Below are 27,012 nucleotides of genomic sequence, written 5' to 3'. Positions count from 1 at the left end.
TCAAAGGGAAGGCTTTCAGCTTTTCCCCATTAAGGATGATATTCGCTATGGGTTTTTCATAGATACATTGTATGAAGTTGAGGAATGTTCCCTCTACCCCTATACCTTGAATAGTTTTAATCAGGAACAGATGCTGTATCAATCCTTAATACAAAAAATAACCAATATAAATTCTTTCTTGTAAGTATCCCATCTTTTGCAATATTTCAGAATACTGTAAAAATTTAATTTTATAAAAGCGTATTATATAGAGTAAAAATATTTTCAGATTTTCTTCTATTCTTGTTTAACTCAAGAATAAGGACCCCTTTGAAGCAATAACCACCAATGGATTTCAATGTTGTATTTGTCCTTTAGGCTTGTCATTTCCACGAAAAGTAACTTGGTAGCAATACTCCAGAAAGTGAACATTCCTAAATGACTGAAGTTTTATAGCTTTCCTATTATGAATGCCCTTTGTTAATGGAATATTTTTTAACATAATAATGTCTTCATCACAATATATTGTCTGAGTCTCCGCATTTATTTCAGATCCTGTATGTATGTGTGTGTGTGTGTATGTAGTTTCAGATGTAAGTCTAATTAACCATCTTATTTTGAGATGGCTTTCCTCTTGATGCATTTCTATTTTTTACATTACTAAGGAATTTAAAAACTAGAACTGCAGGGGTGCCTTGGTGATTAGTAGGTTGAGCATCTGCCTTTGACTCAGGTCATGATCCCAGAATCCCAGGATAGAGCCCCACATTGGGCTTCCTGTTCAGTGGAGTATCTTCTTCTCCCTCTGACCTCCCCCCTCTTGTTCTCTCTCTCTATCTCTCTCAAATAAATAAGTAAAATCTTTTTTTTTTTTTTTTAAAGAAGCAGAACTACAGGTGACATGATGGAGTGTGACACTGCAGGTAGATGTATGGGTAGGGGAAGGAGGGAGGTGTGTAGTAGTCTAGGGAGCAACCTAGTGAAGTACAAAAATACTAAGAATCTTTCTGAGGAAGTAAAATTGCACTAAGAAATGTTCCCCAGTCATTGAGGGCAGGGACAGCGGGGAGCTAGGGACGATAAAACATTATGGGGAAATAAAAACTTCCTACAGTGGAGAGGATTAGTTGTCAACAAAATCAACTCCAAAAAAGATGCAATTTATTCATCATTGTACCACCTTCTCTTTCATCTACTCCTTATCCCAATTCAAACAATACCTGCTTTAACAGCTAGTGATGGAATTTGATTGATTTACAATGAATACTAGCTAAGAAGTTAGGAAGACTAAATTTAAAGTTCTGTGGATTACCAGTTAGTAGATGATTATACTAATCACTTAGTCTCTCAGGTTCGCAATTTCTTCATCATAATGAAGGAGTTAAGATTCAGTAGCATTAAAGTCCCTTCAGGTTTCACCATACAGTAGTCCCCTCTATCTCTGGTTTCATTTTCCCTTATTTCAGTTACCCTACCTGCAGCTTCAGTTTCTGGAAACTGATGATCCCCTTCTGACAAGTAGTCCCAAGGTCAGTAGTAGTTTAACGCTATGTCACAATGCCTATGTCATTCCTTCACTTCATCTCATCACATAGGCATTTTATTATCTCACATCATCACAAGAAGAAAAAAGGTGAGTACGGTCCAATAAGTATTTTGAGAGAGACATGTTCACATAACTTTTATTGCAAAATATTTCTATAATTGGTCTATTTTATTAATATTGTTAAACTCTTACTGTGCCCAATATATAAGTAAAGTTTTATTATAGTATGCATGTCTAGGAGAAAACATGATATATTTAAGGTTCTTTACTATCTATGGTTTCAGGTATCTGCTGGGGGTCTTAGAACATGTCCTCTGTGGATAAGGCAGGGGACTATTGTAATTATTTCGAGACTCAAATATATGGGCTCTGTTTATTTAGTAGCATATTCCTCTTATGGAGTAAGACATGAAAATGCTTTCACACTTAGGTATTTAAGAAACTTTAGAGATATTCAAAGAGGCAGATCTAAAACCAAAATAAACATGTAGCAGAGACTAAAATGAGTAAATTTTAATATTCTAATGAAGGAAATATATGCATGTGTGTGTGATGTATGACTGACTCACTTTTGTATGCAAAAAACAATTTGAGTTTACTTCTATTACTATATTTTTGTTATAAATTTGGTTTAGGGTTAAAACGACCTAAGGCACATTGATATTTTTTATTTGCAAGCAAACTGATTTGCAATTTCTCTAATACAATATACCTTGAACATTGCTTTTAGATTAGACATTTTAGTGGATTAACAGGTAAGAAATACATTAGGTCAACATAGTGTAAGGGTGGGGCAGACTGAGTGGAGTCATCCAATCAGTAGGCCGTATGTATATCCGCTGGGAAGGTTGAAATTCAATTGGCCACCTGTGTAGGGGCGGGGCTCAACCACCCCCATAAAGGTTGCTCTGCCAGGCTGCCAAGGGGGCTCCTGCAGGAGAGCAGCGGCTGCTACAGGAGGGATGAAGTCCGCGGAGAGCGGTGAAGTCGGCGGAGAGCGGTGAAGTCGGCGGAGAGCGGTGAAGTGGAGCGGAGAGCGGTGGAAGTCGCAGAAGAGCAGGGGAGTCAACGGTGTATAGAAGAGCTGTAACAGCTCTTGTAAGAGCTATAACCGCATTTGGCGGTCCAGCCTCCAGCCTCCGGCGGCGGCCCCGAGCGCCCCCGCCTGCAGCCTCCGGCGGCGGCCCCGAGCTCCGCCGCCTGCAGCTTCCATCCTCCGGCGGCGGCCCAAGCCATCGCCTGCAGCCTCCAGCCTCCGGCGGCCCAGCAGTCCAGTCGTCTGCGGTCCAGTTGTCAGCGGTCCCTCGACGCCTGCGGTCCCGTTGTCAGCGGTCCCTCGACGCCTGCGGTCCTGATGCCTACAGACCCTAGAGGCCAGCAGTCGGTCCTGACACCTGCAGCCCCTAGATGCCAGCAGTCTGGAGGCATAAGCAGCCCTGAGATGCCAACGGCCCCTAGACACCAGCAGCCTCCCTGCAAAATGCCTCGCCACCCCGAACCACAAGTGGCCTTGTCCGCAGTGGTGGCTTCCTCCGGGTGGAAGCCTGGTCAGAGTAGCATCGTGGGGAGCAGAGTCTGTGTCATCTGGGTTGTCCTCCTTGTCATTGTTGCTTCTTCGTCATTGGGAGTGGCCTCATCCAGGAAATGGTCTTGTCCAGAACAGCCTCTTCTTGGGAGCGGCCTTGTCCGGGGAGAAACTTCATTGAGCAGTGGCCTTGTCTTGGGAGTGGCCTCTTCTTGGGAACGGCTCCAATCATGGAGCGGCCTCATCTGTGGAGCAGCAACGTCATCTAGAGCGGCCTCGTCCAGAGTGGCCTTGTTGGGTTCATCGTCACCGCCTTTTCGTAAGAGGTAGCTCTGACCGGTAGTTTGATTCCTGATGCTTGGCGCGAAATAAAGTTTTGCTTGACCTTCGCTTTGTATCAGTCTCGTTCCTTTGATCACGGACCCTAACAATAGTACTAGAAGTCCTAGCAACAGCAACCAGACAATAAAAATAAATAAAAGGTATTCAAACACTGGCAATGAGGAAGTCAAACTCTCTCTCTTCATAGATGACATGATACTTAATATGGAAAACCCAAAAGACTCCATCCCCATGCTACTAAAACTCATACAGTAATTCAGTAATGTGACAGGACATAAAATCAATGTACAGAAATCAGTTCCTTTCTTATACACTAACAATGAAAATATAGAAAGGGAAATGAGAGAATTGATTCCATTTACTATAGCACCAAGAACCGTAAGATACCGGGGAATAACCTAACCGAAAAGGTAAAGGATCTTTACTCAAGGAATTACAAAGCACTCATGAAAGAAACTGAAGAAGATACAAAAAAGATGAAAGAGCATTCCATGCTCATGGATTGGAAGAATAAACATTGTTAAAATGTCTATGCTGCCTAGAGCAATCTATACCTAGAATGCCTAGAATGCCATATTAATCGAAATTTCACCAGCATTTTTCAAAGAGCTGGAACAGACAATCCTAAAAATTGTATGGAACCAGAAGAGACCTCGCATTGCTAAGGAAATGTTGAAAAAGAAAAACAAAATTGGGGGCATCACGTTACCTGATTCCAAGCTTTACTACAAAGCTGTGATCACCCAGACAACATGGTACTGGCACAAAAACATACACAGACCAGTGGAACAGTGTAGAGAGCTCAGATTTGGACCCTCAACTCTATGGTCAAATAATCTTCAACAAAACAGGAAAAAAATATACAGTGGCAAAAAGACAGACTCTTTAATAAATGGTGCTGGGAAACTTGGACAGCTATGTGTAGAAGAATGAAACACAACCATTCTCTTACACCATACACAAAGATAAACTTGAAATGGATAAAAGACCTCAACATGAGGCAGAAATCTATCAAAATCCTAGAGGAGAACATAGGCAGTAACCTCTTCAACATTGGCCACAGCAACTTCTTTCAAAACATGTCTCCAAAGGCAAGGAAACAAAAAGAAAGATAAATGTTTGGGACTTCATCAAGATCAAAAGCTTCTGTACAGCAAAAGGAACAGTCAACAAAACAAAGAGGCAACCCATGGAATGGGAGAAGGTATTCACAAATGACACTAAGACAAAACGCTGATAGCCAAGATCTATAAAGAACTCCTCAAACTCAACACATACAAAACAGATAATCATGTCAAAAAATGGGCAGAAGGGGACGCCTGGGTGGCTCAGTGGGCTAAAGTCTCTGCCTTCGGCTCAGGTCATGATCCCAGAGTCCTGGGATCAAGCCCCACATCAGGCTCTCTGCTCAGCAGAAAGCCTGCTTCCCTTCCTCTCTCTGCCTGCCTCTCTGCCTACCTGTGATCTCTGTCTGTCAAATAAATAAATAAAATCTTAAAAAAAAAAATGGGCAGAAGACATGAACAGTCACTTCTCCAAATAAGGCATACAAATGACTAACAGACACATGAAAAAATGTTCATCATCATTAGCCATCAGGGAGATTCAAATCAAAACCACATTGAGATACCACCTTATACCAGTGAGAATGGCCAAAATTCAAAAGACAGTAAACAACATGTGTTGGAGAGGATGTGGAGAAAGGGGAACTCTCTTACACTGTTGGTGGGAATGCAAGTTTGTGCAGCCACTTTGGAAAACAGTGTGGAGACTCCTTAAGAAATTAAAAATAGAGCTTCTCTATGACCCTGCAATTGCACTACTGGGTATTTACCCCAAAGATACTGATGTAGTGAAAAGAATAACCATCTGTACCCCAATAGCAACAATGGCCACCAAACTGTGGAAAGAACCAAGATGAACTTCAATGGACAAATGGATAAAGATATGGCCCATATAAACAATGGAGTATTATGCCTCCATCAGAAAAGATGAATACCCAATTTTTGTATCAACATGGGTGGGACTGGAAGAGATTATGCTGAGTGAAATAAATCAAGGAGAGAGAGTCAGTTATAGGTTTCACTTACTTGTGGAGCATGAAGAATAACATGGAGGACATTGGGAAATGGAGAGGAGAAGTGAGTTGGGGGAAATCAGAGGGGGAGACAAACCCATGAGAGACTGTGGACTCTGAGAAACAAACTGAGAGTTATGGAGAGAAGGGGGGGCAGGGGGTTGGGTAAGCCTGATGGGTATTAAGGAGGGCACGTGTTGCATGGAGCACTGGGTGTGGTGCATAGACAATGAATGCTGGAACACCGAAAAGAAATAAAATAAAATGAAAAAAAAAAAAGTAAAGACATGAAGATGCAGAAAAAAAAAAAAAGAAAGAAAGAAAGACATTAGGTGATACCTATACATTTAAAAGAAGAAGCCAGGAGAGCAAACAAATACAATACCAGTAATATAAAATGCGCTGATACCAATGGTAGATATGCCTTGAGATTATCCAGGAAAGGACATTCTCAGTATAAAATTAAAATACCTAACTTTTGAGATGGTTCTAACTAAGTACAAACCAGGTAAGAGCTAGTTATGAGATGTAAAAGCCTATGGCTCTATTTTGAGGTTCATCGAACTTCATCATATGCTTTAATATAATGTTAAATACTTAGATAGTTTAATAAATTTTAAGTGCTATAAAATTTGTTAAAGTTAAGGAACCACGGACCACAAAATTAATGTTTTTATCCTGTTCTTTTTATTCTCCAAATATTTAAAAGAATAACAACCTCACAATCATTTCACATATAAAATAAAAATTTTAATGATACATTTTCTAACTTAGGTCAGGTTGGGTCCTCAACAAACAACTGTATTTTTTTGAATAGCAATTTAGGTAAGTAGGTTTAGACAGCAGAAGAAGATCATATATGCAAAGTATGCTTTCTATATATCACAATTGTTAAGGTTGAATTTGTAATAAATCTAAGTCAGGACATTCGACCTCCTTGTGTGGACCTCAGATCCCCCAACCAACATCGGTCAACCTGTGTAAAACAGACATATATAACACAATAGTAATCTTTTGGGTAAAATTTGATGACTGAAGAAAATCTTCTGGTCTAGATCCTTATTAGGGCAGGAGCACAGCCTAAGAAAGAAAAAAAAAAAAAAGTAATACACGCATGAAATTTTTTCCCTGCACAATTTTGATAGTAATAAAGACTAGATACTAGATACTAGATACATGCACAGGTTCCTTTACTGTTGAAATACGATACTTGGCTAGATCTCTTCTGTGATTTCCTAGTAGATTTCAAGGAAACTGATGATCTGAAATGAAGTCTTTTCTTATCAATGGAATTTTAATATCAGATATTTGGGATTAAGTCTATCCTATTTATATCAGAAATAAATTTTGTGCAGATTAGCTTATTCTCTATCAATAAAATTTGGGAATAAGAGTTGTAGATTATAAATCATAACAATAATGGAGGAAAAAGTAATATTGATATTACACCAGTAAAATACATTCTCTAACGCAAAATTGCAATAATTTCTCTTAGAACAATTCGCCTTCAGTTTTTCACATCCGAAATGGTCAACTAGCACTTTATAAACCAAGTTCACACAAATTTGCAAGATGTACTATTCTGCACACTTAGTGACATATGATGTAAGCACTATCCAGGGCTGTTTGGCTTCCTCCTACTTTTACACTCTTCACGTTATAAGCAAATGCAGGCTGGGGGTGCTCTAGACTCATGAAGACCAGAGGGCTTTCTGGATTTATAGGAATCATCACAACATGCAAACAGCTATCTTGGATGCTAATAATTTATATCTGGTACAAGAATTGGAACAAAGATGTACACATTAGTAAGGGGCAGGATAGCTCTAACTTACCTTTAGCTTAAAGCTTACTTATTAAGCTTTAGCTTAATACACGTTCTTATTTCTGGAATGGAATTTTAGAACATGGCCAAGGGATAGGAAAACCTTGGACATGGGGCTACCCCCTGAAACTATTTTATTTTCAGAAAGAAAAAACAGTAAATACTCTTCTTGCAAGCAATCAGGGATCAGCTTTACTTGTGTGTAGGTTTTGAGTGTAAGAAATGAAGAGCCTTCAAGCCTTCCTAGGGCCTCCTTAAAAGCCCCCTAGTTCAAATTCACCCTTACATGTTGCTATTCTCCGAGGAAGGAGGAAAAGAAAATTTCCACTGACCCAGCTCGTGATTTACATACAGAGAGCAAATAAATGAATGGAGTGGGGGATGGGGCAGTGAGAAGCAATGTGTTTCCTTTTCAACCGCAGAAAATAAGATTACTTACCAAGAACATTTTTATCCAGGGCAAATGTTTATTCCCTCTATCATTCGGCGCCTCAGTCTCTGCAAGAAATCAATTTTCCACTCTACCTTTCCCTCCTATTTCTAAAAAGAGAGCGAGAGAGGCGGATAATGCTTAAGCATCAGGGTCCAGAGGAAGACAGAGCAGAGGGCAAAAGACTCCCACGGCGCTCTTCATCCAGATCCGAGCTCGGGGAGTGAACCCATGGGGAGGGAGGGATCTTCTCTAAGGAGGGTACCGAGGGTGGCGAGGGGGAATCATTTCACGGCCAAAATATAAATCATCTGCAAAGAGAATCACCGGCCCCTCAGTCACACAAGCAATTCCCTGGGGAAGTAGGTTTCAAAGAGGGAAGGGAAGTTCTTCAATGGAAAGAGAGAGAGAGAGAGAGAACAGAGGAGAGAACCTAGGATTCGGGTTTCGGGTTTGGGCTCGGAGAAGGGATGGGACCATGGAGAGCAAAAGAGAGAAGGAATAAAGCTCATCTTACCCGATCGATCGGGCGATCGTGGGTGCCGTATCGGGACACGAAAATGGCAAGACCACGCGTTCGGCAGCAAAGCCATTGCTAGCACACTCTCCCTCGGTCACTGTGCGGGAATCAGAGGACGCGAGAGCCTCACCGCCTGTCACCCGCTCCCCCGGGAACCGTCCACGGAGCCTCCCAAGCTCTAGCTTCTAAAACAAGGCATTTGGAGCTGAGGTTTTGGATGGAGGTGAATGGCCTCGAGTCGCGGGCTGCAGCATCCTCCGAGAAAACCGGACCCGGGAGAAAACCGCTCCTGCTGCCGCCGCTGCAGCTCGTAACCGCGGTTCCGGGCCCCCTTGCCTGCGCCCCGGCGCAGCGCCCCGGAAAGCGCCCGGCGACTCGGCCTCATCCGCATCTTCAGCCCTTCGACCCCCACCGCCTCCCCGCCCCATGCAAATCGCTGATGATTTGGTCATCCTAAAGTGACCACAGTGGTTTATTTGGGGGGGTTGGCTGTGCTGGGCTTCCCTTACTACGCCTCCCTCAGTCGCTGCGAGCGAAAGAGTTCAAGGGAAATCCTAGTGAAACACACTGATGGAATACTATTAATCCTAATAATCATGTTCCCAGCGCAGGTAACTCTTAAAGAACTGAGAGTGGGAAGATCAGAGCAGGATTTCAGAAGCAGTGCCCTCTTGAATTCTCATTGGATCCTTCCCAGCAGCCTCAATCATTCTTGCTGCTGTATCTTTCAGGATGACTAGAGCTTTGCTCACTAGTTCTCTCTTTATCTCTTGTCTTCAACACATCCTTTTACTTCTCTTTGCAGATTTATCTGTATTTCAACTCCTGTTCTCCGGGGTTACACGGCTTCTATTTCCCCCCACGGTGTGGGCTTGTACAGTCAGTAAATTTCACTTTGTCTGCCTAAGGATCATTACAAATAAGCCCCCACCCCCCCAAATAAAAGGCACCTCTCGCACATTTTTTTCTTTTCCTTGGAGGTTCATGGCTTTCTGTGTAACTGGTTTTTAGGTGGTTACATGCCACCAGGAACTGCTGATTTTTTCAAAGTTCCACCACCCTGCAGCTCATCACTATTTTGATTTGGAAGATCATGGAATATCTGTTTGCATCCTGGATGTATTTTTCTCACAGTCATCTTGCTTCCTGAAATGTCCTCTGGTAAGTTATTCTCCTTATATTTTATTAGAAATTGATTGCTAGTGTTATTTTAAATAAGCTTTATTTCAGCAATATCTCATTTTAAAGATATTTTTGTTAGTTTCAGAACTCAAAGATCTTTGTGACTGTTCATTAATTAGTATATTAGTTGCAATTGTGCTACTAAGATAGAGCCCACGTAATAAATTATCCCATCACCTTTTACATTATTTATTTCTGTCCTCCCTTGATATTACAGGTTATAGGAAACATTAACCATTCCTCTCCCCTCCCATTAATGCTTCTTGGCACACATTCTTGTGCCATTTGAAAGGTCAAATTTTATATGTTTATCTAAGAGTAAGCTTAAACCTTCTCACAATTTCAGGGTCCGAGAAAGTTCACTGGTTTCTGATCTTCAGAAGGTTGTTCAGGTCAGCATTTGTTCATTGAAAGTAATTGCATGACTGAAGGAAGACTTTTGTAAAGTGTATTTTTATGGGTTTAGCAGGACACTAAACACTAAAAGCCACTCCACTCTACGGTAAGAAGAAGAGTGGGAGTTTGAAGTGCACCATTTTTTTTTTTCTTACAATATCCCAAATCACACATGAACACAATATTTTGGGCATTGCATTTCAATTCAGACATCATATTTCTGATTTCGTGAATTTAGCTGATGAACAGCTAATTGGACACAGAGTGCTCATTTCAGAGGAAGAGTGCTATCAGAAGAAAGCACTGATTATCTGGGTTCTAATAAATTGAAAATCAGGGACAGACTTTATATAAAAAAAAATAATTACCTCACTCTTCACACTTGTTCAACCCCCAGACTCAATTTTTAATAAGTGTGTTAAAGCGTCAGTGTTTTTTGCTTTTATGAACATTTTTTATGGGTTTACCTGACATTATGAGTATCACTTCCCCTTTAAGTATAGGTATGCTGAGGAACATTTAAATCTTGGCTTTTACTTCACATATTGACAAGGACATGGTATTAATTAAATGTCAAGCCTACATGTATTGCAGTCTCTAATCCATACCAAGGTTTTAGAGTTTTCCTGTGACACCCCCTCCCCCTTGCCCAGCCCCCATCAAAACAAGTTCCTGGGTTCTACATTTTCTCCTTATTGGGATGGATGGAGGTGAGAACCTATTGTTTAAGCTTTTCCTTCTTTCCTTATGTCTTTTTTCCCCCCTTCATTTCCTTTCTTTTTTTCTTCTCTCTCTCTCTCTTTTCAAAATTTCTCAGAAAGAACTATCCCCGTCCTCATTGATGGCTGACGCGACGACCTAAGTAATGGTTTTTTTAAATTCAAAAGCCCTTTTAGTTTCCAGACATAAAAGTACTCCAGCTGCAGCGTCACCCCATCCCCCCGTCTCAGGATTCAAGGGCTTCCCCCCTCGGCTCCCACCACCAGCCCATCAGAGCAGGGCTGAGACTGTGGTCCGCACCACTTGGCGCCCCTCACCCGTCCCTCCTTTCTACCTGGTCTCTCCTTCCTAGTCTGGTCGTCCTGCCTGACAAGTGCCATCAGATGCCGCGACTCTAGTTTCAGAAACGAGGGCTTGGCGTAATTCACCAATTCAAGATTCCTCTTTGGAGGACTGGTGCTATTGCGCAGGGGTGGAAGGGGGTGGGGGGTAAACACACACACACACACACGCGCACACACACACACACACAACCCCAAAACGCAACTTTCAGTGCAGTCAGATCTTTCCTTCTTAGCCTAGTCTACTCCAGTCAAGCCCAGCCCTACGCTGTTCGGTAAGTGCGCTCTGCTGTGTGTCGCCTGAAACTCCAGCTTGCCAGGGGGACAGTTAGGTCCGCGAGGCTGCGCCGCCAAGGACGCTTTCAGCAGAGGGCTAGCAACAGGCGACCGAGCCTGGCGATTTCTCCGCAGCTCCCGGCAACGCCTAAAGCCACCTGGGCGCGGGGAGCGCGGACGACAAGGGGTCCGGTCGCCTGGCGGTCCGCTGGCGCTGGGCTCGGTGCCGGGTGTGGGGATGGCGGCGCGGGCAGGGAGCGGGTCCCGCACGCTGCCGGGCTAGCGCAGCCTCCGCACTCAGCCCCTGCGGCTCGCTGTGCTCGGGGTGGGCACTGGCAGCTCCGGTGCGTAGGGCGCGCCGGGGCGGGGGGTGATGGGGTGGGGGCTCGCCTCGGTGCCTCACGCTCCATTTCCAGCCTGCTTTAGGCCAAACTTGAGCAAAACCTCTTTTCTGAGAGGACAGACTCGGGAGCACTAGACTCTTATCAACGCCCTTTTGCATTTGCATTTATTTATTTATTTATTTATTTATTTATTATTTTTAATGAGCTATACCCTAAGACTCATAAATGAAGGCTTTCCAGCATGCCTGCTTCATGAACCCATAATCGCCTTCTTCGTCCCCCTGCTTAGTCGAGCTTAAGCTTGCTCACTGACTTCTCAGGCTCTGTGTTTGAGTATCACTGCTCGTCATTCCCTCTCTGCCTTCACCGACTGGTCAGTCCCCAACTGGTGAATCTGGGGGTGGGGGGGAGGTGGAGTGTGTGGGGGGGGAGCTGGGTTTCAAATTAGAGCTGGAGCTTGGAATACAAGGTTGAAGTTAAAGCAAAGAGTGAGGTTGGGAACCCTCTGGTTTCTATGAGACGCACTTTCAAGTTGGGCTTTTATTTTTCTGTGTCCCTTTTTCTGGAGGTGGGGGGAGAAGCAGGAGGAGCTGGGACCCGAGCGCTCCCCTCGGAGTCCGCCCGAGAGGGGGTGGCGCTTCTCGGCCGCGGGTTCCTGCCGGTTCCGCAGCCAAGCAGTGGCAGAGAGTTTAGGTCTCTGATGGCTATGCTCCCAGCCCCTAAGAGTTGAACCAGAGAGTGTTTTACTCTGCACCAGGTCGAGAACGTGATCAGCCTCGTAGAGCAGGGACCTCCCTCTAATGGGAATCCGTTTGGGAATCGCTGGGGAGGCTTTACCTCCGGAGATGGCCGTTTCGAGCTGGGTGAGATGCCAGCCAGAGGCTTGAAAAGAGGAAGAGGAGACTGGGGTTGCAAGAGAACCCTAGTATTGCTTCCAAATATCCTAGCCAGTCAGATGCATGTAAGCAAAGAAGAAAGCATCAGGGTATAAAACTGTCACAACCGCTTGGAAGACAGATTCAGAATTTGGGGACTTTTGCTTGCTGTTTAGATTTGTTTGTCATCATGCAGTTAAGCAGGTAAGGACTGAATGTCTATATTTATTGACAATCATATAACCTGTATGTGACCCATCCTGGGATAATTTTTCCCTGTTTCAAGCGATGGGATACATGCATTTTCAGACGGTTCTGCTATGATGCATAACTTCTTAGTATTCACGTTGGTGAACCCTTTAAATCCATTTAAATGCTTAACAATGTTACAAAAATCATACACTGGGCAGAGGTGAAAGGAAGAAATGGAAAGGGTACAGAGTTGGAGGAAGGGATGCATAACCCTAATGAAGTATGTAAAATAGTAGTTGCAGAAATGCCTTGAAATAGTGCTCCTTGTTAAGGTCACAGACCTTAATATAAGGACAATTGGAGAATTATAAAGGGCATCTTGAACTAGTAATTTAATTCTGACTACTTGAGAGAAATGTGTAGTGGGTTATAGCTCTATTACTTTCTCAGTTTCAAAAAAAAAAAAAATCTTGGGGTAGAGGTTGGTTGGGTTTTCAAACAGGATAAGAAAAGGGCTTGCCTAAGGCTATGTTACTTGTGACCCTAGTATAGAAATCTTTGGGCTGGAAAACCAGTTAGAAACTGAAAAAAATAAATCAGAAAATTATAGTAAATCTTCCATAAATAAGGCCTTTTTAAATTCCAGATTTTGTAGATGTATAATATTAGCAGTCCATAAATTTCTCCTATTTAGATTAGACAGAAAACTTATTTAAAATGACAACATATTTTGAGTGTATGAAGTTTTGTTATTATTATTGATAATGTTTTGTGATGTTCTGCTTACATGTTGAAGGAGTCTGGAGTCTCCACAAAATGAAGCAAAAAATTAATAAAGCACAACCACCCTAAAACTATTCCATTTATTTCTAACATTTTCTCTTTTCTAAGACATTGTATTTAAGATTTTCTCTGGAAATATTTTTAGTGCTTACATTTATTGAAGTGGATTCCCTGATCAATATTTTTTCTGCTTGTAAGGCTCACTGATAGCATCTTGAAAATATAAGAAAGATAATTGAAACTTTGGGTCATAAAATTGCAAAGTTATAGTGCTTTTCTTAAAAGGGAGTTTGAGGAAAGAGGTAGTTTTTATTTCAGTAGAGAAAGTAATTTGTCAATGAGTTCCAATTCCTCAATTCTTTTGCATTTTGCCTTCTAGAGTTTTATTGTAATGAACATGTTCAGTGTGTGTGTGTGTGTGTGCGTGTGTGAGAACGCCCACTTTTGGGTGGGTGGAGAACATATTTATTTAAACCTACATTGCTTAATAATGTTTTCCACATGAAATAGACATGACACATATATGATTAATTTCATTTATCACTTAATCAGATAGAATGTAATTCTAGTGCCTCATGAAATATTTTCCTAAACTCAACATTATAATGGAGTTGTAGGCTTTTCAAATATAAAATACAGTATATCTTGGTTTTCTTCATGCAAAATGATTGGCATATTACAGTTAAGTAGATCAAACCTAAGTAGGAAGAAACCTTGGGATTCTAAAAGAATGTGTGTGTTTGTGAGAGTGTGTACATGTGTGTGTGTGTGTAACTATATATACATATTCATATACAAAATTAACCTTATTACTAGGTTTGTGTGTTCTTTAAATAAAAATGGAATTTCTTTTCAGATTAGTGTCTTTGTGTGTTTCTCTCTACAAGTGCAAAGAACTTAAAGGGTGGGACTTCAAAACTTTGATACTTTGTTATCAACCTATGCTTCAGTTTCCTATATTCCCTCTTATTTTGATTTTTTTCATATTATCACTAAAATGAGCAGTTACTGACCAGAACAAGTGCCTAAAAATCGGGTGTTAGTCTGAAGTTTAGATACAAACAGCAATGTAACACCAATCTGTGGCATGTTGAGTACAAATTCAGCTTTCATGAAAAAATATCACAAAGGTATTTGGATATTATGACTATGACTTATGATTAATGAGGTAGGCTTCTAAGATCTCAACATTTTTCTCTTTATCCTTAACAGTGGGTTATCTTGAAATGTAGAGTAAGATGGGTTTAGGATTCTTTCCTCAATGTCAGTTCCAGTTCTACCTCCTAAATACGAGCTTAGTGAAATTTCTTGACCACTCTTCATTTATTTTTCTCAACTTTCACCTGAGGAAAATAATATCTCCTTTATAGCATTGTTACAGATAAATGACATAAGAAGTGATGATGCTTTAAATAGACAAACATGCAATGAAAACAAAATGTATTTTGAGAAGATACCATTTACATTTAATTTTTTTTTCTTTTTGGTTAAAGTTCTCATTCCATGAAAAAAGTAATGAGGTTGACAACTTAAAAAAAATTAGTATCAAATATTCTTAGTCTCTGGTGGTCTATGGTGTCATGGTTTCTAATGGGTTTAAACAATATTTTCTGTTTGTTTTGATATTGTGTAACTAAAAAACAAAACAAGTTCAAGAATGTATTCTTGAATACATTCCTTGAGTCACATTAGTTCTTAATTATATTATATTTACCTTGGCTTTAGTGCAGTTCTGGGACAGTTGTCACATTTACAAAAATAGTTACTCTTGATTAACTTTTCAGTATCATTTAGTGGAAAGATTTCTTATCAAATTTATACTATTAACCTGATGATTCCTGTCACTTTAATTAAAGCAAGATAAAAATATTCACATGTAGCAACTTCAAAAATGGAAAAACTAAAAAAAATCAGACTTTTCAAGCATCATTTATAAATTAATATTCAGTTTACCAGAATAAATTAGGAGACGTCTGGCATTGTTAATGTTTTAATTTAGCAACTACTTGGATATTTTCATTTAGACATTTAGGAATGTATCTCTATTCACTATTATATGGTTTTATGATTTTAATATTTACAGTCCATAAATTCTAAAGGAAAACAAAAATAATTTGGGTTTGAATACTATTGATTGCTAATAGATTATTAAAAGAAGGGGATAATATAATAATATTTATTGTAGTATAGAAAAAAAAAGATTCTCTAAAGCTGAAATTTTATCATGAACAGTAATGACTTTTCTGTTGAAAATGTATTTGGAAGTTCCTTCAATCATTCTTTTATTTTTTTAAGTGATATCAAACACCCACTGTAACCATTTTATATTGGTTATCAAATATCCTCATCAATAACAAAAAAATCTTTCATTATTATCATTTCAGGACATATTTGATGAGTTATTAAGAACATTGGTATCCAATTACTCATATGTACAACTGTCCAGTTACAAAATCCCTATAGATTATGATGTCATAAACTATGAATCCACTTTTCTATACTTAATATATGAAATAAAGTATTCATGCATACAATTCTAGAATATCTTTCAATTTTGTATTCAAAATAACTTATCATGAATAACTAGTGATGCTCTATAATTGAAATAAACCCAATTATGATTCTCTAACCAATTTCTTTTCCCCTAAGATTGAAAAATAAAACTAATATATTTTAATGAGTTGACTGGATTCCTAGGTATTTACCATGAAACAAATAGTTGTGTTGATTTTTTAAATATTTCATTTTAACCAAGAAAGTGTAAATTCAGATGTTGAAAAATGACATACATCTTAAAAAATTAAGAGGTCTCATAGATTCTTACTCTTCCATATACATTGTTATTTCTTAAACACAATGTATAATTTCTCACAATTTTTACTTTTTATTAAATTTTCAGTTAAAAATGGCCTTTATCTTCAGTTAGACCTATTTTTATTTATAATTAATGTTTTAGGAGTGTTTCTTTTAATGCCTAAATCCTAATTTACTCAGATCTAGATGCCTTTGAAAGCACCCAAAGCATAACAAATTCCTTTTAATAGCTAATAAAGAAGCTACCATGTTATAGTTCCAGCAAATTAAATCTATAAAATACCCATTTATTGATTAAATTAATAAATATGTTAACATTACATTCAAATGTATTGTAGCTCTCTGCTATATAAGAATTATTGTCTCATAATGGTGTGTTTCATTTAAATTCCATTATAGAGTTATTGTGAAAGAATACTTATAGATAGACTTATTCTCCCTGATTTCTGTGAATATCAGCCAACCTCATCAGGATTGAGCTGTTTTTTATTAACTTTTCTGGAGTCTTGCATTTTGTTAATTTTAAAAGCTATCTCTAGAATATTGCACTATTAAAAAACAATCTTGCCTTGGAAGAGCAGAACTGAGTAGGCATGCATTTTAGATTTTCGCTGTCAAATAGTGGCCAGAATATAAGCACACTGTTACTTTATAGATTCATTAAACACTTATTTTCACAACTGGAAAACATTTTCTTTAAAATGTGCCAGATGATGTCCACAGATGCAAGGTAGTTTGGGGAAAAAGTGATTTAATCTAACTAAAAAATATATTTTAAAAAATTAAAACTATGTTCAATCAAGTATCAGATTATTGAGTCACATACGTTGTATATAATGTGTTCTTTGTAATTTGTGATATCTTTGATAGACAAACCTTTTAAGATACAAGTTTTTCTTAACAGCTCTCAGATATGCAATTTAATACTGTGTGCAGAAGCTTCTTCTGTTGTAGCTAAAGTAAATATAGAACAAAATTAATTCAATCAGGAAGTCCTGGTTTAGACAATACATTTAAGTGTCTTTCATGTCTTTAGTAGGTAACATTTCTGATGGTTTCAAAATCAGACCTCTAAATTTACATAGAGATGATAGAACAGTCTTTTTCAGAAGTGAACACCTGTTAAACAATACCCAGTTTAAACTTTTAGAAGAAAATCATTAAAGGTTACATAAATTTTGCAGCAAAGTTGAAAAAAATGATCCTTTTAGATAATTAACTCATGCTTTTCTCAATATTTTCTTATATAATGGCAAAGATTAACATATAGGCTAAGTATAGCTTACACAAAACATTCAAATTGCATGACTTTTTGATTGTTCATTCAGACCTGTACTAATAAACAAAGACAAAGTTAAGTACATTTTATAAATGTGGTAAGTATTGTTTTGGAGATTATACTATGGAATAATGTGACAGACCAGAAGTCTCCAAAATAGAATAACAAGGATCTGCCTATTACTAATCAACAACAGTAACAACTAGAAAGTTGGTTTTCTTTTTAATTCTTTTTACAAATTTCATTCCAAAAGGAGTTTTAAACAACTTAACATTAACTCAAAAACTTTATTGAGAGAGCAATTATTATGGAATATGTGTTTTCCAATTTGTAAGCTGTGTTCTTTGGTGCTTATGAAAAGTTTCAACAATTACCCAAAAACAACATTTTCACATTGTGAACCGAGAGAAGGGAATCCAGTCTTCTCTGTGAATTGAAACTTAAAATTTATAGCTAAAGAAAAGGGACTCCTGGACAAATTCTTAAGGGATACTCCACATATCTTTTAAAATTAAATTTAAAACTTCTTCTTCTTTTTTTTTTTTTTATGAAGTACTTATTTTAAGCATCTTTCTCCCCTTGTGTGGAAACATAGCTTATGGATTTATAAGCCTCTTTTCTCGGAACACACAGATTTTTGTAATATATCCCTTCTTATTTGAGAACTTTTAGATCGGGAACAGATTATTGACTTTTTAAAATTTTTATTATTATTTTTTTAGAGAGGGAGAGGGAGAGAGAGAATGCCAAGTAGACTCCCTGCTGAGAGCACAGCGAAGACAGGGCTTGATCCCACGACCCTCAGATCATGACCTTAGCTGAAATCAAGAGTTTGTTGCTTAAGAGTCTTAACCCCCCAGGTGCCCCTTGATGTTTTAAATGTATAGCTATCTTTATACTTTGGCTAATTATGTTCGAATGGTGACAAAACAATGGAGGAAATTAACTTTGAACACTCACATTCCCTCTCAGAACTCTAGCAGGTTTTCATTTCTATCTGTCATCCATCCATGAAATGCAATGTTTTATAATCATACAAAGATAGACCGGGATGAATATGAAAGATCACTCCTGTCATTACTACATTTTAAACTTTTGCTTGACAGCTGCTATTTAAGAAAATCAATTCTGATTTAAAGAATCAGCACCTTCATATAAATAGCTGTGATTTACTGTTTAAAATATTTATTTCTCATCAATAATATTGAGTCAGTAAGGTAAACAAGAATTTTATCTAGCTCTCTGCATGATTCTTTCATCATAAAAGTGACAAAAATGTAACATGCTTTCCTCTATTTTAGCTATAGATTTGTAGAGGTCTAAATTGAAGATGACAATTTATTTACTCAGGATTTGAAACTAGACAACTATTAACTGTTCATTAAAATTTATTTATTACCAAATTTCAGTTTCAGGTAATTCCCATAACATTGGTACCTGTGGTTATTATTTAGAAGGTAATTTCTGACAAGTTCAGACAACATGATTTTAAAAAATTACCACTAGTGCATACTTGATAAGCTCAGTATAGCTAAGCAGTTAGACATAACAATGTCCCTTTTATGCTTTCTTTATAATATCCTTCAAAATATGGCTTTTTTATGTAAAAATTATTTTTAAGAACATGAATTGTTTTTCATATAGATTTATTTTGCTCTTTTTAAAAAAATATTTATTTATTTTAGAGAGACAGAGATACAAAAAGAGAGAGAATGAATAGGGTGAGGGATAGAGGGAGAGGAAGAGAGAGAATCTTTTTTTTTAAGATAATTTTTAATTTTTTATTAACATATAATGTATTATTAGCCTCAGGGGTACAGGTTTGTGAATCGCCAGCTTTACACACTTCACAGCACTCACCATAACACATATCTTTCCCGATGTCCATAACCCAACCACCCTCTCCGTACCCGCCTCCCCCAGGCAACCCTCAGTTTGTTTTGTGAGATTAAGAGAGAATAAGGGAGAGAAAGAGAATCTTAAGCAGGCTCCCCACTCAGCACAGAGCCCAATGTGGGGTTTCATCCCAAGACCCCCAGATGACAATCTAAACCAGAGTCAAGAGTTAGACACCCAACGGACTGAGCCACGCAGGTACCTCTCACTTTACTTTTCTTTTGAAATTTAGTATCTTAAGTACTCTATAACTTTCTAAGTTTGAAGACAATTTGAGCTATTTTAGAAGTTAAAGTAATCTAGTGACAAGAATGGTCCTTGAGAATACCAGATATTTTCAAACTTGTATGTTCGGGAAAAATAGAGCATATTATCAGAAAAGACTTCAGACAAGCTACAATATACGCTCAATATCAGGCACTACAGGACTAGCTACCACATGAAAATATTGGCCATCCTGGCATCTTTGGCAAATGGTAAGATGTGCATTCTTCAACTAGAAACACAGAGTTCTAACATGCTTTCTTAGATGGTGGTTTAGAGGGCACTGGAGAACGGTAGATAAAAATTTAACTACTTGTTGCTGGATTGGTTTGCTTATTGTAAATCATCTCTTTTTGTTGTTAGTTTTGGTTCACTTTAAAAAGTATTTATTGAATGTATGATCAATGGTTTGCACTGGGGTACACCTTGGAAATATAACAATAAAAAGATGTAACAATTGTACATAAGGGGCTTACAGGTTTTTTGGTATTTGTAGTACATTTTGTTTTAATTAATCCACAAAGGCAAATTTAATGCTTGACCACTCATTTTATTTTCACACATGTCCAATTTTGATATTACAAATCTAATTCTCTTTGAGGGAAGAAGTTTGTCATATTCCTTAGTATAGATATAGGTCAATAAAGAAAGAGTTTTCTATCCAGACTTTTAGAAGATTATTATAAGAGAAATGTAGGAACCAGGATGGTTGTGCAAATAAAACCATAACAATTCTCAGAGTAATGACTTCGTTGACATTTTTTCTTGATTTGTGTTGTTTTGTTTTGTTCTTAAATGTTAGCTTATTTTTAATGACAGTATTTCCAATGTGTTATACCTTTTGTTTTTTAGTAACTAAAATTTACAACAACAACAACAACAACAAAAAGATTAACATTATAAGAATTTACTTTACAAATTTAATTTTCTTATTATTCGGGCCTTCTCTGGGCCAAATTATTTTATTAATGCTATAGATGCATTAGTGAATAAAAGAGATACAAAAACTTGCCTCATGTTGCTTCTACTGGAATTGCAGTGGTTATAACATTATTATAAGAATTATTGAAGAATTATAAGAATTACCCCTTGAATTTAATGATATCTGTAACCAAGACTAGAAGGCAAGTTTAGGAGTCCACTGACAATATTTATAACCATACACTCCTAGGTTAAAAACACTTGAACACTTTCATTTTTTTATAGATGAGTAAAAAGAACCTGGACATTATTATTTTGAAATTAAAAAAAAAATCTGTGGACTACTAATCAGTACCTTTTAAACAAACTTTAATAATTTTACTGGACTTTCCTTAAAAGTGCCTTAAATGTAATATTTCCTTTGTGTGCAACTTCAGAAGGTATACTCCTATTTATATATCTCCATATTATAACTTCTAATTAAATAGCCCATTTCACCTTATAGCCCTGCTTAACTCCAAGGTAAATTTTGGTTCTATTCTAGAACAAGAGATTTATTGTCCATTTGGTTCCAAACATCAACATTTCTATACTTCAGCCCAGCACTATGTCTTAGTCATAAACTATATTAGTTTAGTATTATTTTTTTACAACAGTATAAATACTTTCACTGAACAACAACTTAGTATTACACTTTTAGTTTTTATCCAGGATCATTATTGAAAAAATTTTTTAAAAAGCATTTTTAAAACTTTGCAAAACTGTGACTGAAGTCATTATCCATAAAGTCAGAGGCAAAATCTTTATTGTGTTTCTATTTGCATAGTACTTACAGTCCTTTTTCAAAATTATTTCCCCAAATTCTCTTTAAATTGATATTTATGTGGGATGCCTGGGTGGCTCAGTGGGTTAAGCCTCTGCCTTCGGCTCAGGTCATGATCTCAGGGTCCTGGGATCGAGTCCCACACTGGGCTCTCTGCTCAGCGGGGAGCCTGCTTCCCCCTCTCTCTTTGCCTACTTGTGATCTCTCTCTCTCTCTCTCTCTGTAAAATAAATAAATAAAAATCTTTTAAAAAATAAATATGCATTTATGTGACAAAATTATTTTACTGATGAAAATTGTTTTATTCTCCTTACAAGCCAGGATGTTTTATTTATTATTATTATACAAGAAAAAGAAGAATCTTATTCCTACTTACAGTAACCATATTAAATACAGATGTCTGTAATTATTATTTCCATTCCATTTCTATATGTGTATATATATAGATTATTTTAATCTTTATTTTTAAAGTATTTATTTATTTTACCACTGGCAATATCTCCTATGCTGTACTTTTCATCCTTGTGACTTATTCATTCCATAGTTGGACGCCTATATCTCCCACTGTGCTTCACCTCCCTCCTCCCACCCCACATCATCCATCAGTTCGTTCTCTGTATTTGTGGATGTTTCTGCTTTTTTGTTTGAAATTTTTAAAGTCCCACACATACATGAAGTAATATGATGTTTGTCTTTCTCAGTCTGACTTATTTCACTTAGCATAATATCCTCTAGATCCATTCATGTTGTCACAAATGGGAAGATCTCATTCATTTTTTATGACACTATAATATTCCATTGTTGTCTTCCTCATTCATCTATTGATGAATACTTGTGTTGCTTGCGTATCTTGGTTATTGTAAATAATGATGCAATAAACATAGGGGTATATATATCTTTTCAAATTATTGCTCTTGTTTTTCTTGTGTAAATACTTTGTACTGGAATTAATCGATCACACTATTCTATTTTTAATCTTTTGAGGAATTTCCATACTCTTTTCCACAATGAATGCTCCAATTTGCATTCTCATCAACAGGGCAGGAGGTTTCTTTTTCTTCTTCTTCTTCTTTTTTTTTTTTTTACATTTTTCAAACCATCACTTGTTACTTCTTGTTTGCTCAGTTCTCACTGTTTTGTCAAGGATAAGGTATTATTTCATTGTGGGTTTGATTTTCATTTCCCTGATGATAAATGATGTTGAGCATCTTTTCATGTGTATGTTGGCCATCTGTATGTCTTCTTTGGGGAAAAAAATCTTTATTTTAAACTTATCTTTTACTGTTCTGGTAATCAAAGATATTGATTATAATAAATTTTCAGAAGCCTTTCTCATACTGTACTTTAAAATTAGATTCTGCCATCTAAGTATACTAAACATCTTGCATTTGAATGTAATTATTTTCTGACCACTTTTCCTTATGAATTAAAATTAAGTACAATCCAAATCTTACCAAAATATTTTGTTATATCACTTATGTTGAAAAACCAAGATATTTTATGTTTAAAATATAAAGATAACCCAAGTGACTCTTGAACTTTGGACTTTTAAGAATTATATCACCTATATGCTGAAGAATTAAGGAATGGAATTCACCTTCTGTTCAGTTTTTCTAATCAGCTCTACCATTAGGTAGTATCATTTAACTTCTTCTTTATTGGTAGGACAAGATTGTATTGACAGGATCAAGCAGGAGATTAGTTCCTTCTGCAGTATATACTCCTCAGAGGAATACTAACCCTCATTAAGATGGAAAACACTTAAAGCTGTAATTCAGAGGCACTGTATTGCCTGATCAGCTAAAATAAATAATGAGAAGGACCCACTGGACTATAGGCTTAGTGGAGTTAAATCACTGGAAAAATTCACTTCTCAGGCTAATCTTAACCTATACAACATGATTTAAAACAAGTTAGTTAAAAATAAAAAAAAAAACAAAATCAAACAAACAACAAAACAGAAAAGGAGAGTGAAAAAGTATAATAATAAAGCATTCCTAACGATTAATATAATGGCAATCTCTTGCTGGCTTAGGCAGACATAATGAAACATCCCATGAACAAAAGAAAAAAATAAAGGAATTCAATTCAGTGTGTGTGTCTCAAAAATTTACCAGATCTAATGTTAATGTTAAACATTAGTGGCCACAGGGATTACTAAAACATAATCCCTGCCAGCAAGTCCTTCATAAACTGGTCATGTGAACAAAGGGGTTAAAAAGGATAATAGTAACATATTTGTGGAAATCCATCTAGTCAGCAGTTATTTTAATAATTTTCAAACTAATATATTGGAAAGGATTTAAGGTAGTTATTAACCCACAGGACATTTGTTTTTAAAATTGAAGAGGAATTACTATTTCAAATAAAAAAGCATTCTGTTCTTTTTTAAGTTCCTGATTGGATACTTTAGTTTTCTGTAATACCTGAAGTTATATGCTTTTTTGCTTTAGGGATTATCACATCTTTTTTGTTTTTTTTTATAAATCTGTTTCCATTTTATTGAGGGAAATTGAAAGAATTATCAATGCATAAGGAAAAGAAAAACAAAACAAAACAAAACAAAAAACCCTTTTGGTGTAATTTCCAGATATGCCAGTGACAAATTGCATAGCTAAAAGTCAGAATGACTTTTTTATTTTCCCCATTTCTACCCAGGGCTGTTTACTTCAACAGGTGCACAAAGGTAAAGCAATCATTTCTCTATACTCCTGGTGGAGTACAGAAAAGAGAGTGGCAAAATTCTGCCTATTTATATAGAAAATGTTACATATACAAGATTTTATATCTTGATGAATTTCTTGACATCTTTATATAATAAAATGACTAATTCCACTCCATTAGGCTATTTAAAAATTTATTACCTTTAAATAAACAATGTCTAGATTAAGGAAGAGCAATTTAAGGTCATTTGAAGTCTAAAATTATAGCACATAACTGGTTATTTAACTAAAGTCATCAACTAATATGTCATTACTAAAGTAATGATGTAAATCATTGAATAATGGAGCTCTTATTTTTTATTAATTTGACTATATACGATATATAAGTCTTGAATGTGCAATGATGAAAATCCATATGTATATGCATATAGGTAGATGATGCATTAAATTATCCATATATCTTTGAATATGTTTACTAAACTTAATACTTGAGTTTGCCACTTTGGAAAAGCAATGCCTTTAAAATGATTTTCCTCATATCCAGGTATTTTTCCTGCAAGTAATAATACAAAATATATATTTTTTAGTTGTATTCTTGAGTGTTCACATTATTATTCCTTAAAATAACAATTGCTAAAATGATCTTCATATTCTTGTCATTATCTGGCATTTTGAGGACATAAGAAAACTGACCTTAATTAAAAATTTATCATAGCATTTCAGCAAAATATTAAAATCATCTCATTCCACTGAAATTTTATTAAGTGTCCCATTTTGAGACACGATCTCTGTTTTATGTATGTTGGATATTATTTTTCTTTTTTGCAATACTATAAAGCAATTTTTAATAAGATTGCATCATTAAGTCTTTCGGAGTAATATCGTAATTTCTCTGAAGAACGGAGAGGTAAATTAAATCATGCTGACCATTATTATACTTTTTAATCCAATAAATAATACATGTAATCGAAAAAAGTAGTTTTTTGATATTTTTAGTTTATGGTACATGTCTTTAAATAAATGACACAGAATCACATTTAGTTGATTAAACTATAACTTTCATTGAAAAATTAAATTAGAAGAAGCAGATATGCTTTGAAAACCTGTAATATTAAAACTTATATTATGAAAACCCATAATACTCAGATCACTTGCTTATATAATAGACTGAGAAAAAACTCCCATTTTAATTTTTAATTTTATTTTATATTTCTAATATTTATATTTTCCATTTTATTTTATTATTTGTTTTTTTTTTTTTTCAGAGAGAGCAAAGGAAGGGCAGAGATTGAAGAAAAGAGAATCTTTTTTTTTTTCCCCAATGATTTTATTTGAGAGGAAGAGGGCAAGCAAGAGAGAGAGAAAGAAAGTGAGAGAACACGTGTGGCAGGGAGAAGCAGAGGGAGAGGGAGAAGGAGACGCCTGGCTGAGGCAGAAGCCCAATGTGGGGTTAGATCCTAGGACTCCAGGATCATGACCAGAGCCAAAGTAGATGCTTAAGCTTAACTGTCTGAGTGACCCAGGTTCCCCAGAAAGAAAGAGAATCTTAAGCAGGCTTCAAGCCCAGTACGAAACCATACTCGGGGCTGGATGCCACGACGCTGAGATCATGACCTGAGCTAAAAATCAAGAGTCGGACGCTTCACTGACTGAACCACCCAGGTGCCCCTATTTTCCATTTTAAAATTTTATTTTGTTCAAGAGCATTTCATTAAGTGGCAACAAAAATCCTAATAAATAACTTTCGATCTGCAATCAGTTCTGATTAAGTTGCAGTTCGGTGTAATAGGGAGAGCATGGTTTTCAATTTGGCTTCAAGAATATTGGCATTCAGTCCTTGCATGCTGCTTATTCATTCACCTTGAACCTCTGTCACCTCAACAAGCTAATGGTGATAACAATTTATACTGAATTGTGTTGCTAGGAGGTGAAATAAGGAAATATTGGTAAAATGCTTGACATATCAAAAAAGCTTGATAAAATAATTTCTTGGGGCGCCTGGGTGGCTCAGTGGGTTAAAACCTCTGCCTTCAGCTCGGGTCATGATCCCAGGGTCCTGGGATCAAGCCCCGCATCAGCTTCTCTGCTCAGCAGGGAGCCTGCTTCCTCCTCTCTCTCTCTTTGCCTGCTTCTCTGCCTACTTGTGATCTCTGTCAAATAAATAAAGAAAATCTTTAAAAAATTATTAAAAAAATAAAATAAAGGCAATTTCTTGAGAAAAAAATAAAAATAGTACGTCATTTTCATCATCATTGTCTTTTTTTTTTCTCTAATGAAGTTTGGAAGGTTTTCAGTTAAAGTTACCTCTAGAATATGACCTTTCAAATGGGGGGGGACGAGCTATTCACCTGCTGTTTCTATATTATTATTATTTAAATTCAAAAGTGGTAACATAGTAAAATATATACTGTGCTTATTAGTGAGACGAGAATCTATGTTTGACTCTACCTTTGAACTCTTATTCATTTGGTCTATCTTTAGAAACTATGAACAATAGAACATAAATGAAAAGACCCTAAGTTTTTCATGATTATATGCATGATCATGACAATTTCTTACCACTGAACTTAAAGCTAATAATTATGATTTTATGTCCTTGTTCTTAATGGTTTTTTACTATTAAGAATGCTTTGCTTTGATAATACTTGAACATGCCATTTACCTTCATGATTTGGACACCTGGACCGTTATATCAGGACTCCATTTCCCTCCTTTCTCAACTATAAGAGCTGTTCTCATTCTGAGGTATGGCTCAGATGCTAAGTCCTCTGTAAAGCTTCCTCTTCCCCCATAGAAGGAGTTTTTCTAATCTTGTCATCCATATCACATTAATTACACCTCAATTTAGTACTTATTTAATCACCATTTATTCAGTCACTCAACCAATACTTATTAAGCAACTTTATTTCAGGTACAATGCTACCTGTATCCCAGTTGTCACTAAAGTAAGAATAATTATTTTCCTTCTAAAACTAAGTCTAATTGGAGGCAGGGGAGAT

General features: G+C 36.8%; 1 protein-coding gene and 1 long non-coding RNA gene across 6 annotated transcripts in view; one reads left to right on the top strand and one right to left on the bottom strand.

The window, feature by feature from the left end:
* Positions 1-6,197: 6,197 nt before the first annotated feature.
* On the bottom strand, positions 6,198-11,051 carry LOC122918438. 3 transcript variants are annotated; one of them, XR_006386602.1, is made up of 4 exons: positions 10,877-11,051; positions 8,242-8,429; positions 7,734-7,834; positions 6,198-6,549 (listed from the first exon to the last, which is right to left on the bottom strand). It is a non-coding gene; the product is annotated as an uncharacterized LOC122918438 (long non-coding RNA). The 3 variants fall into 3 exon arrangements; XR_006386603.1 differs by having other exon boundaries at positions 8,242-8,341; XR_006386601.1 differs by lacking the exon at positions 10,877-11,051 and having other exon boundaries at positions 8,242-8,527.
* The window catches only part of BRINP3 (BMP/retinoic acid inducible neural specific 3), a 400,347-nt gene continuing 382,099 nt past the window's right edge, over positions 8,765-27,012 (top strand). The window contains exon 1 of one of the 3 annotated variants that reach the window (XM_044266848.1): positions 8,765-9,405. The gene's annotated coding sequence lies outside the window, so the exon portion shown is untranslated. Of the gene's footprint in view, positions 9,406-11,046; positions 11,159-12,313; positions 12,583-27,012 lie in introns of those variants that run through there. The other 2 variants (XM_044266849.1, XM_044266850.1) reach the window with 2 other exon arrangements.

The sequence above is a fragment of the Neovison vison genome, chromosome 10 (assembly GCF_020171115.1).
Source record: "Neovison vison isolate M4711 chromosome 10, ASM_NN_V1, whole genome shotgun sequence".
Lineage (NCBI taxonomy): Eukaryota > Metazoa > Chordata > Mammalia > Carnivora > Mustelidae > Neogale > Neogale vison.
Note: the sequence above shows the minus strand (reverse complement) of the source record. Positions and strands in the feature narration are given on the sequence as shown.